The 12,761-nt window shown below is 37.2% G+C and overlaps 1 pseudogene across 1 annotated transcript; it reads right to left on the reverse strand.

Moving 5' to 3' along the window:
• Positions 1-1,321: 1,321 nt before the first annotated feature.
• LOC123845661 (eukaryotic translation initiation factor 3 subunit F-like) lies at positions 1,322-2,340 on the reverse strand (annotated as a pseudogene). Its single transcript, XR_010412108.1, has one exon. The product of XR_010412108.1 is annotated as a eukaryotic translation initiation factor 3 subunit F-like (transcript).
• Between the last annotated feature and the right edge of the window lie 10,421 nt (positions 2,341-12,761).

Raw genomic sequence — 12,761 nt, forward strand, 5'->3', positions numbered from 1 at the left:
ATCAAAGGAGATCATACAGAAAGAATCATAGTATTGGCCCCCAAAGTAAAACAGCCAGTTATTTTACCAGCAAAATGGATTTATTTGGGAATAGCAGAGGAATTAGAATTCAGGGCATGCAAACTATGGTAAACCATAGGCAAGCCTAAAGAAACAGAGGAAAGGTCAGCTTTCATGGGTTTCAGGAGGAAACTGGGGAGGGATTTTTGAGCAAAATTTCATCAGAGAAGAAAAAGAGTTCCAGGAGGTGGCTACTTCTCATTGGCTGCAAGCGGTGGTTAGTGCATTGTTATTGGGGCAGGGAGGGATCTTCCCCCTTTTTCTTAAAGGCAGGAGCAAAATTTCCTGTGTGAAAAATGACCTTCCTTGTCAAAACAATTCTTATCTTCTTTCTGCTGGTTATTCATGTTTCAAGCAATGGTAGGTACATGAGAGCACCCCCTTCAGGATTTCCAGACCCCATTTTTTTAAATTTTATTTTATTATGGTATGTTAGTCACCGTACAATACATCATTAGTTTTTGATGTGGTGATCCACGATTCATTGTTTGCATATAACACCTAGTGTTCCATGCAGTACGTGCCCTCCTTAATACCCATCAATGGGCTAACCCATCCCCCCACCCTCTTCCCCTCTAAAACCCTGTTTGTTTCTCAGAGTCCATAGTCTCTCATGGTTCATCTCTCCCTCTGATTTCCCCCCCTTCATTTTTCCCTTCCTTCTCCTAATGTCTTTCATACTATTCCTTATGTTCCACAAATAATTGAAACCATATGATAATTGACTTTCTCTGCTTGACTTATTTCACTTAACATAATCTCCTCCAGTCCCATCCATGTTGATGTAAAAGTTGGGTATTCATCCTTTCTGATGGCTGAGTAATATTCCATTGTAATAGGGACCACATCTTCTTTATCCATTCATTCGTTGAAGGGCATCTCAGCTCTTTCCACAGTTCGGCTATTGTGGACATTGCTGTTATGAACATTGGGGTGAATATGGCCCTTCTTTTCACTGCATCTCTGTCTTTGGGGTAAATACCCTGTAGTGCAATTGCTGGGTCATAGGGTAGCTCTATTTTTAATTTTTTGAGGCACCTCCACACTGTTTTCCAAAGTGGCTGTACCAACTTGCATTCCCACCAACAGTGTAAGAGGGTTCCCCTTTCTCCACAACCTCTCCAACATTTGTTGTTTCTTTCCCTGTCCATTTTGGCCATTCTAACTGGTGTAAGGTGGTATCTCAATGTGGTTTTGATTTGAATTTCCCTGATGGCTAATGATGATGAACATTTTTTCATGTTCCAGACCCCATTTTTTTTTCATTTACAAAAGGTAGGCTATATTTGTTTAGAGTCACAAGCAGTTGACTGACTCAATGTGACTCAAACCACAAGAAAACCATTCTACTTCACTCCATTCTGAGTCCTAGGGTGGCCCAGACTGGCAGGAGTGCTGCATGGGGCCCATTCACAGGTTTACAAATTTCTCATTGAGGGCAATCTGCGACTGCGTGAGATTGGCCAAGTAGGTCACCATCAGCAGGTCATTGATGTTGCTGTTGAGCATGGTCTCAAAGTCATTGGGAACTATCTTGGGTACTTGGTTAACCAGACCCATCAAGAAGCAGCCCACAGTATTGTCAGCTGACACCTTTCCAGACAGCACATCCTCTGCATACTGCAACACTGTGCTTAGGGCATCCTGGATGCGAGCTGATGCCCCTCCTACTCTGCAAGTCGCTTGAGAGCCCAATCACCTGGCTGGGGCTAAAACAGGTCTTCATGATCAGGTCAACTCCAATGCGTTCAGTGTCATAATATGCATATTTCACTGTCAGAGGTGTGAACATCACCCCCATGGTCCTCCCAGGGACACCCATTAAAGTGCTGACATAGGCCTTGATGCTCATGCAGCCGTTCTGGAGGCTTGTGTCTAGAGTGAGGTGAATGGGGTTGGGGGCTTCCCAGCTGTAGTACTCATGGATCAGCACAGTGCTCTGTAATGTCATTCCACGTCAACAGCCACCTCATCTTCTGACTCATAGTGCGGCACTGAAAAGCAGTTAGTAACCTCCACTGAATGCTTGTCAACAGGGTTCCCAGCAGGGTCCCGATAACGTGGGCAGCACCCTCGTTGCGTTGCTCGTAGCTGTCCACGATGGAGGCCAAATGACCTCACGGCCACTGGGGAAGGGACCTGGGAGACAGGACCCGGCAGAGACTACGCCAGAGTCTGCACTGGGGCTGATGTTTCTTGGGAAAGATGACATATTGATTTGCTAATATTTGGTACCAGTGTTTTGGTAATACATGAAATCAAAGTGACTAATTTGATCATCTAGATGGTACTGGAAACTAGCACATATAGGTAAAAAACATTAAACAGGTAAGTTTGGAAGGTGGCTTTCAGCACTGTGATAAATTGAATAATGGCTCCTAAAGAGAGCCCCATCCTAATCATCCAAACTGTGAATGTTGCCTTAAATGGCAAAAGAGACTTCACAATCATGATTAAAATTAGGATCTGAAGATAGGGAGATTATCCTGGATTATCTGGATGGGCCCTAAGTGAAATCGCAAGTGTCTATAAAAAGAACGTAGAGGAAATTTGACACAAAAGAAGCAGCCAGTGGGGAGACTAAAGGAAGATGCTATAAGGCTGGCTTCCAAAGTTAAGGAAGTGTCCCACAAGCCAAGAAATGCAGCTCTAGGTGCTAGAAAATGCAAGGAAATGGATTCTTCTCTAGAGCCTCCAGTGGAAGCACAGTTCTGCCAAAACTTGTCTTGGACCAGTGAAACTAATTTCAGACTCCTGATCTTCAGAACTGTAAGAAAATTATCTGTGTTCTTTAAACAACCAAGTTTATGGTGGTTTAACTGAAGCAGCTAAGGGAAACTAATACAAGGACTGATAAGCCATTATTGTTTGGTTTGTTCTTTTGCTTGGCATTCACACTGTGATTTGAATGAAGGCCCAGTAGTTAGAAAACCTTGTTCTTCCATGAATTACACTTAGTAGGTATTCAAGAAGTGTCCATTATATTGCTGTTAGCAATAATAGTAAAAATAATGTAAATGGCAAACTGAAAAAGATAGAATAATAATGCCTCACAAGGTGGTGGAAATAATTTAGGATCTCATGAAATAGGCCTTCCGTTTTATGTAAATCTGAAGTACTACATAATTTTAAATATTATAATAGAAATTCAATCCTAAACTCATCAGCAAAATGTATCTAATAATACCTAATTCACAAAAGCTATGAAAAAATTAAGGAACACAAAATCTCCTGATATAGCCCTCGAACTTAATAGATAAAAACTAAACCTTAATTTTTTCCCCTCTTCCAATCTGCAGTCAAATGGCATATGGTTTCAAATACACATGGTTGGAAGTAGCAGAGCATTTTAATTTTAGCATTTATGGGTACATCTAGGAACAATTATTGTTGAAGGCAGGGGCCCCAATGCGTATGAAAACAAAGTGGTTAACACCTTGACTATCATAAGACAAAACAAGCACTTCTACCCCAGTTATAACATTAGGTACTCCTAGAAGTTCTCAGTTGTTTATTTATCAATATATATTATACCCAAATCTAGGCTTTAAGTTGTAGCAATAATCACAGGTCAATGAGACCTAAGGAGCAGAAATTTTACGATGGCAATATGAATCATCCAAGAACATGCCGAAGTACATCATGTGGTACCTCAATGCAACTGGAAACTAAACAACCAAGTGATCCAGAATACTTCGAATCTTTCCTGTGCATTAAGTGACAACTTCCTGAAAAAGCCTTGTTATTCTCTTCTAAAATGGAGTGATAAATTTTTTAAAAAATTAACTCAAAAAATGTTTTGGACAGTTAATACATTATCAGTTTAGCCAGGTGATTTTTGAAGCTTTATCGCAAATGAGAAGATTCAGAATATCAGAGAAATCAAAAGTGAGATTTGGAATATAGTACCCATTAGATACTCAGTAAATGAATTTTGATATAGTGAATACATGAATCTGTGCCAAAATAATGAGTAAGCATGTCATCCAACATGCCATCAAAATCAAATCTTTTATTTTGAAGGTATAAACAACAAATAAATACTTACCAGCTTAAAAAGAAAAAACGAGGGGCACCTGGGTAGCTCAGTCATTGAGCGTCTGCCTTCGGCTCAGGTCATGATCCCAGGGTTCTGGGATCGAGCCCCGCATCGGGCTCCCTGCTCCACGGGAAGCCTGCTTCTCCCCCTCCCACTCCCCTTGCTTGTGTTCCCTCTCTCACTATCTCTCTCTCTGTCAAATAAATAAATAAAATCTTTAAAAAAAAAAAAGAAAGAAAGAAAAAAGGATCAGTGATGGGAGCAAGATGGAAAATGCATTAGTTAGGTTTTAGTTTCATTATTTATATCAAAACACTATTACTGTGTTGGATGTTTACCAACTATATTAATTTCTTAGGGCCATGATCCTTCTGAAGGCTCTAAGGAAAATCTGCCCAATGCTTCTTCCTAGTTTCTGGACATTGCTGGCAATTCTTGGCACCCCTCACTGTGTCCTTTCAACCTCTGCCTCTGCTGTCACTTTGCCTATTTCCCTCTGTGTCTGTGTCTTTGTGTCCAAATTGTTTTTTTCTTATAAGGACACCAGTATTTAACTAGTTAATCTTAACTAACTCCATCTGCAAAGAGCCTATTTCCAAATAAGGGCACTTTCACAGGTCCTGAGTGGACATAAATATAATGTGGGAGGCACACCAAGCAACCCAATACCCCAGGTCTTTCCTGGAAATATGCAATGGTTCCCAACTAGACACTCTTACCAAAGATGCTTTTAGGAGTCTTGTTGGTGGTGTTTCTTCACAGCATAAACTAAGTATGTTTTAAAATCGTTGAAGTTATTTCTCTGTTTCTTATGGTTAAATGCTTTCTTCTCTTATTTCAAATAAAGTTTATTAATCACACATAAATTGAAGATATATGACTGGTTAACTTTCAAGTTGCTGGTTATAAGAGGATTTTATATGGTTTTTTTGGCATTTTTATGCTGACTGTTAGACAATAACTAATTTCTTCCCTCTTTAGTAAATGTATAATTTTGTTCAAACTGCAACCTCATTTTCCCCCAAAGCTTTTTAATACTACAGCACTTTCAAATGATGTATTTTTTTCTTTTGCATTGATCCATCTCTAAAATTATGGTACTTTCAGAGTGCTACACACCATGCCTCCTACTTCAGTCCTGCATTTTCGTTGGCTGATAATGGGTGTGCAATTGGAAATGACTTTTTATTTTTAACATTTGAAGCTATCATCTCTTATTATTATTGCTTTTTTCTCATTCTATTTCTAGAGAGAGGGAGCTGAAACATAGTAACCTTCCAAGCACAAATTATTTTTACTGATTTTAGTAAAATGATAGAAGTCATACTTAGAAAAACTCATATTCTGTCTGTGGCATTTTTAATGAAATGTTCAGTAGGAATATATTAAATTCTTCAGAAAAATGTAAAGGCTTTTGAACTATAAATGATCTTAAACTAAAATTCGAATTCATTACTATCTTATGAGAATAAAACACATATTTTTATTTTAGGTATATTTCAATATACTTAAAAGTTATTTTAATTTTTAAAAAGTGTCTTATAATAATTTAAATACAAAACCAAATAGGAAGGGAGCTTATTTACATGTATGTATATAACAGGAGGACTGTATGTTCAGATGATATGCTACAACCACATAAAGTAAAAGAAAAATTGAAATCATTGTTTGGAATCAAAGGTTTTCTTTTTTATATTTCATCTTACTAAAATACCTTTAAAGTGGAATTTGTGATTCACTGAGTTTAAGATACCCTTGATGTTCAAAGTCATCCCAGTCACAGGAAAGGGTTGCTGAGATAGCTAAATAGAGCCCTTTAGTTTTCCCCATCTCCGTGGTTATGTCTCTAGGCCTCTTGGTCACCGAGTGCTCTGCGCTCTGCTGGTATCTGATAATAGGATTTGCAATTAATGAGCATAGGTTTGCCCTTTGAGCTTTGGCAGTACTCAACTGGCATTATGGCCTGAAATTTGGTCAAAACCCTCATTAGGGCTCTGACTCAGAATGTTATAGGTCTATCTGTCCTCTCTCTGTAGTGACCCACTCAGACACATTTACCAACCAGAACCTATAGCTCACTAATATATCACTCTTCAAGGTAGGCATGAACTTCTGTATGTAGTCCAGAGCACAAAGTTCTCTGGGTAGCTAAATTCCAGACCTCTGCCAACCAGTGCTTTGTCAGATAGTATACTTTGGCCAGATCAACTCATGAGGCCTTCTCTTCACAGAGTTTACATGGCAAAGATCAGTCTTATGTCTCTTTCATACTTTATCAAGCCACAGCTTAGGCTGTCATGAGAGGGAACTGGAAAATGCTGGAGTCTTCACAGTTGTCAACAAAGCTCCATTAGAAATGTTTAGGGCCTGATGTGTTCCAGAATTCAGAATTGGGTGTTTTAGAAAGGTAATCATGTATATATACTATATATTTCAGCATACCTTCAATGGGATCTGAGACAGTACTTCTAATGAAACACATTCTTTCTCTATGTGTGCATGTGTATTTATACACACATATATACATTCGTAATAAGTGTGAAAAACAAAGATATAGCATCCCATCAGTTCAAGTCAGTTTCTGCCCTACAGTAAAAATGAAGATGAATAACCTAGAACACCAGAGTAGGCCCTGATAGGCTAAGAATACCAAGCATATGCCTGCCTCCTGGGAGGCAAAACGCATTTAGAAAGCCCCTCTCTCCTCACAGTTCTCAACTTCCATGCATTTCCTTACTCACAAAAAGCCAAAACCTACTCTCTATCGCTTTGAGTCCCTAAGTATCCCAGTTCAACCTTGGATGGGGCAGGCTGCAAGGAAATATAATGTAACAGGGCGATTAAACATCAGCATTTTAATATTCATAAATTATCATTGGGACTACAATAAGTCAGGGTGAAGCCAGGATTCATACCCCTGTTTAGGTGCAGAGCCCACACTCAATCACTATATTGTCTCTCATCCATCTTTGATGTTTACTGTGTGCATGACATCTGCTAAAAATCTTTACAATTACTAAATAATTTAATCTCACAACAACTTTGAAAAGTGCCACACTCATGTGCCACAAAATAAGGCATTAACTTGACCAAGTTCATATGGACAATAAGTGAAAGAATCAGGATTTGAATTCAGATACCCAACAACCTCTTTCTAGCATTTCTCATAAAGAGAATCAAGACTGTAGATACAATTCATTTAGAAAGGATTCTACCCAAAAAGAAATGATTCATGGATTGAAAACTTTACATTTGCTGTATGCTAAATAGAAACCACTAATTTTTTTATTGTTGTTTGTGTTATTTTTTTCTACATTTTAAGAAAATGTATTCTTTAGTGATATCACACCAAGAAGTTCCAGTCTACCTTTGTCACCATGTCATATGATGAGTTTAAGGAAGTTAATGAAGAACTAAAGAATTACTTAATAATTGCAAAGGGGAAAAAAAGAACCTTTACAAAGGAGAAATCTGGTACATGCCACCCTTAAAAATGTTACAAAAAACTTAGCATTACCAATAATGAAACAAATTGATTTTTTACTAAGAAGGACACAGTATCACCTATGCAATATTCTTGGGGGGAAATTATTCTAATTAGGAGGAAATAATCAGACAACTTCAAATGAAGATAATTCTACAAACCAAACTATCCAGGCCTCTTAATATAAGGGAAAAAAGCTATAAATGACTTGAGAAGGCTAAAGAGACTTGATAAACATATGTGTGATTTTTTTAAAGATTTATTTATTTATCTGAGAGAGAGCACACGGAGGGCAAGGGAAGGGCAGAGGGAGAGGGAGAGGGAGAGAGAAACTCCAAGCAGACTCCATGCTGAGCGCTGAACCCAAGGAGGGACTCAATCCCATGACCCAGAAATTATGGCTGAGTGGAAACCACGAATTGGTCGGTCAACCAAATGTGCCACCCAGTCACCCCAAACGTATGTGTGATTTTTGACTGGTTTCTGGATTTAGAAAAAGTAAAGACATCACTCTGGGCCAATGGGAGAAATAGAAATGTAGACTCTATGTTAGATTATCTTACGATAGCAAATTTCAATTTCTTGAACTTGATAAAGGTATACTCATAATGCAGGAGTATACCTTTGTTCTTAGGAGATACATGATGCAAGAGCTAGGTTGAAATGGTTAAGGTAAAAAAAAAAAGGCATGTGTGTGTGTGTAAAAGAGAGAGAGAGAAAAGAGTAGAGGGAGAGAGTAAGAGAGAAAAGAAATAAGAGAAATAAAGAGAAAAAGGCAAAGATGGCAAATGTTAACAATTGGTAATTCTAGTTGAAGGAGGAATATATGGTTGTTTATTAACCTATTTTTTAAGACTTTATTTTTTTAGAGCAGTTGTAAGTTCACAGCAAAATTAAATAGAAGGAATGGAGATTTTCCATATGCACATGATTTTCCCCCAACACATGCATAACCTCTTCCATTTTCAGCATGGCCCACCAGAGTGGTTCATTTGTTACAATTAGTGAACTTACACATTGACACATCACAATCACTTCAAGTCCATGCTACACGTTACCATTCACTCTTGGTGTTGCACATTCTATGGGTTTGAACAAATGTATAACAACATGTGTCCATCATAATAATCATACAAAATATTTTCAATGCCCTAAATGTCCTCTGTACCCTGCCTATTCATTCCTCCCCCTCTCCAATCCCTGGCAACCATTGATCTTTTTACTATCCCCATAGATCTGCCTTTACAGAAAGTCATATAACTGGGCATGTAACATGGACATATAACTGGACATGTAACAGTATGTAGCCTTTTCAGGTCAGCTTCCTTCAGTTAGTAATATGCATTTCAGTTTCCTCCATGTCTTTTTATGGCTTTATAGTTCATTTTTTTTTAGCACTGAATAATATTGCATTGTCTGGATGGACCACAGTTTTTGTATCCATTCACCTACTGAAGGTCATCTTGGTTGCTTGCAAACTTTAGCAATTATGAATAAAATTACTAAAAACATCTGTGTGTAGGTTTTTATGTGCACATATGTTTTCAACTACTTTGGGTAAATACTAAAGAGCACAATTGCTGGATCATATGGTAAGAGTATGTTTAGTTTTATAAGACACTATAATTTTGGACCAGTTTTTAATTTTAATGAAGTCCAGCCTATAAGTCATTTTTTCATGAATTGTGCCTCTGGTGTTGTATCTAAGAAGTCATTGTCATACCCAAGGTCATCCACGTTTTCTCCTATGTTATAGTCTGGAAGTTTTATAGTTTGCATTTCATATTTAGGTCTATGATACACATCAGGTTAGTTTTTGTAAAGGGTGTAAGTTCTGTGCCTAGATTCATATTTTGTTTGTTTGTTTGTTTGTTTGTTTTGCCTGTGGATGTCCAGTTGTTCCAGCATCATATGTTAAAAAATACACTATTCTTTTAGGTGGATCACATTTGTTCCAGATATAAATGTAATAGTAAACAATCAATGTTTATCTGTCAAACAGTTAGGAAACATAGATTCTACTCTGCTACTAATTGTGTAAACTTGCTGTTTAAAGTCCCTTTCAGTTTCTGTATTGGTAATGGATTAGATAATCTGCAGTTTTTTATCTCTAAAATTATGTGAACATGAGTGTCACCTGGATGGCTCCGTCGGTTGTGTTCAACTCTTGATTTCAGCTCAGTTCATGATCTCAGGGTAATGATCTCAGGATCATGAGATCGAGCCCCGCATCAGGATCCACACTCAGCATGGAGTCTGCTTAAGTTTCTCTCTCCATTTCGCTCTGCCCCTCCCCCTTGCTCTCTCCCCTTCTCTCTCTCTCAAATAAATAAATAAATCGTTAAAAAATAAAATTCTGTGACATGAAATATTAGATTTTAATTGATTCATACAAGTACTAGGAGAAGAGTCAGCTAAGGGAAACTTAAAATGTTTAGCATGGTATCTTAGAATCAATGAAACACATTTTAGGAAAAAGTAAAGGAGAAGCCCTTGATATAAAGATGAGTCACTTACCCTCTACTCCTGCCTGTGTCCAGCATTTTCCTAATGTATTTCAGTGTATTCCCTTTTCTTAATATTCTAATTAAAAAACTAATCTGAGCAATGGTAATTTTCATGAAACATTTTTTCAATACAGAGCTGTTCACTTAGCACAAAGATGAAATAGAAATCACCAGTGTTTTTATTGCTTACAAGAGAGAAGTTGGGCAACAATTTGGTATGTTTGTGTAAAGTATTCAGATAATTAACATAGAATTTTGAGGTTCATAAAAAAAGCACTATACCCAACAGACCTTCATGACACCACAAATAGATTGATTTTTAATGTAGTGTAGTGATTAGTCTCGGTGAGTAAAGATTACTGACTATAATTAGTTTTGGTGACTTAGAAAAAATATTACCTATGGTGATTGATGATATTCTAGTTATGTATGTGAGAGTCAATAATTAAATTAAATTACATTCAAGGCATAGAGGAATTTTATGCTATTTTATTTCTGCATCATACATTTATTGTTCTTATCTCAGAATTCTACAGTGATGTTTTTTAATTTTATTTCCATGGACTTATATAAAATTTTTACTAGCTATTAATCAGTTGGGATATTTCAAATCTGATGTGTAATGCTGCTCTGTGGATACATTTCTGATAGAATATTCCACACAATTATTCTGATTAAAGTATAGTTTACAAAATATTTCTACTGCAAACAATTTTTTTTCCTGAGACTATGATTATGTCAATGCTAATTGAATACACTAATGACTTGATCAGCCTAATTAATTGCCTTGATTCATGTAACAGAAGCCTTTGCCCGATATAGAAAAGCATACAATTTATTATCTTGTCAAATCTACATCCCAGATGCTGAAATAATAAGCCTACTGTGTTACATTTCCAAATTTATATGCAAACAGTTTGTATAACCTTCCTTCATTAAAGAATCTATACTCAGGATACAATGATTCAATTATAATTTTTCAAAATATAGAGACGATCTTGTCTTCTTTTCAGATTTCTTTTCCTATGCCTTCCCTTCAATTCTAAGAAAAGAGCATTATGCAAATTTTGCATGACATTATAGCCCTCACTGACCTCACCCCACTGATGCTTCCATCTAATCCTAGAATATATGTGAAGCTCACCTCACACTAGACCATCATCAGTCTCTAATCATCTGTGCACTTTCATGTTCTAATGCCTTTACTTATGTTAGTTTGGTAGTCATAAGGGTCAATAGGGTCATAAGTGTTCTACTTCACCTTCTTTTCCAAGAAAATGGTAACTGTATTTTTCTTCTTTCTTTGAAGAGAGATGTGGATTTTTGACTTACCTTGACCAGTTAAATATGAGCAGAAGTCTGTCAATTCCAGGAGGGAGCTGTAAAGAGCTAGTGAATTAGTCACCATACCTTCTTTTTCTTCCATGAGGATCACAGAAGCATGTGTTGAGATAAGTCTCCATCAGCCTAAGCTCCCTAGTGTCTACAAGGGGCAGAGCTTCTGTATCAGTCAGGCTTCTAGCAGGAAATAGAATTCAACTCACTTGGTTTGAATGCAGATAATTTAATAAAAGTATTACTTAGAGAAGTGGACAAAGTTAAGGGACATCACAATAAATGTTGAAGCCGCCAGAAGTGAGGGTGGGGAAGAGAGCATTCCAGGTAGAGGAAGTGGCACATGCAAATGCAGGAGTGGGACTAAGCATGAGGTTTTCAGCAACTAAAACAAACAATATATGGCTAAACTATAGATACAAAGAGAGAGATAATTATGAAATGATAATGAAAAAGTAGTACTAATACTCTGGTAAATTGATGTCTAATTGAGTGAAAGACATTGCTCAAAGTACCTTATATGTATTAGCTTATCCCCTATTTAAAACAATTATTTGAAGTCAGTACTACTAATGACTCATCTGAGAACTAAGGCTTAGAGAATAAAACATCTTGCCTGTTCCTACAGCTGACATGTGAAAGAGGTTAGATTTGAACCCAGGGAATGTGGCTCCACAGTTCTCATTTATAACTACGCTAGCCAATATCTAAGCTCAGACAGATTTTCTCTTTCTCCTAAGAGAAATAAGAATCCATTAAAGGATTTTAAAGAGTAACCGGAACAGATGTGATTTCTTAAATGGCTATCCTTTTTTAATGTGGAGAACTGATTGGAAGATAGAAAGTACATATTAGTGAGAGTAAGTAGGAGAGATTTGTATTTGTACAAACAAGAGACAGTGGTGTTCAGCTCAGAGTGATAGTGGTATTGATGTAGAAAAATATCAAGGACTTTGAGAGATATTTAGAAAGTGAACTTGTAAAATCTCAATTATGAATTGTATATGGGAGGGTGAGTGTGGAAGCATTAAGGACAACCGTCTTACACAACCAGATTCCATGGGGTCATGCATTTAAAAGGGAATAGTGAAGGAGAAAAAGTGAGAGATGATAAGTTTGGTTTAAGACTGGTTGACTTTGAGTTGACTTTCACTTATCCATATGTAGATACTGATTAAGCAATTGCTGGTGATGTCTGAGTCTCACTGAGAGCTATGGATTCAGAGACTGTTTTCTAGGGATGGTACTTAAAAGCAATAGGCGTGAATCAGATTACCAGGAGAGAGAAGGTAGTATGAAAATAACATGGTCTAGGATCAGTTCTTAATTGTTCTGA

This window comes from Mirounga angustirostris, unplaced genomic scaffold (genome assembly GCF_029215605.1).
Source record: "Mirounga angustirostris isolate CCGP_5_RB_7025 unplaced genomic scaffold, mMirAng1.0.hap1 SCAF_6, whole genome shotgun sequence".
Lineage (NCBI taxonomy): Eukaryota > Metazoa > Chordata > Mammalia > Carnivora > Phocidae > Mirounga > Mirounga angustirostris.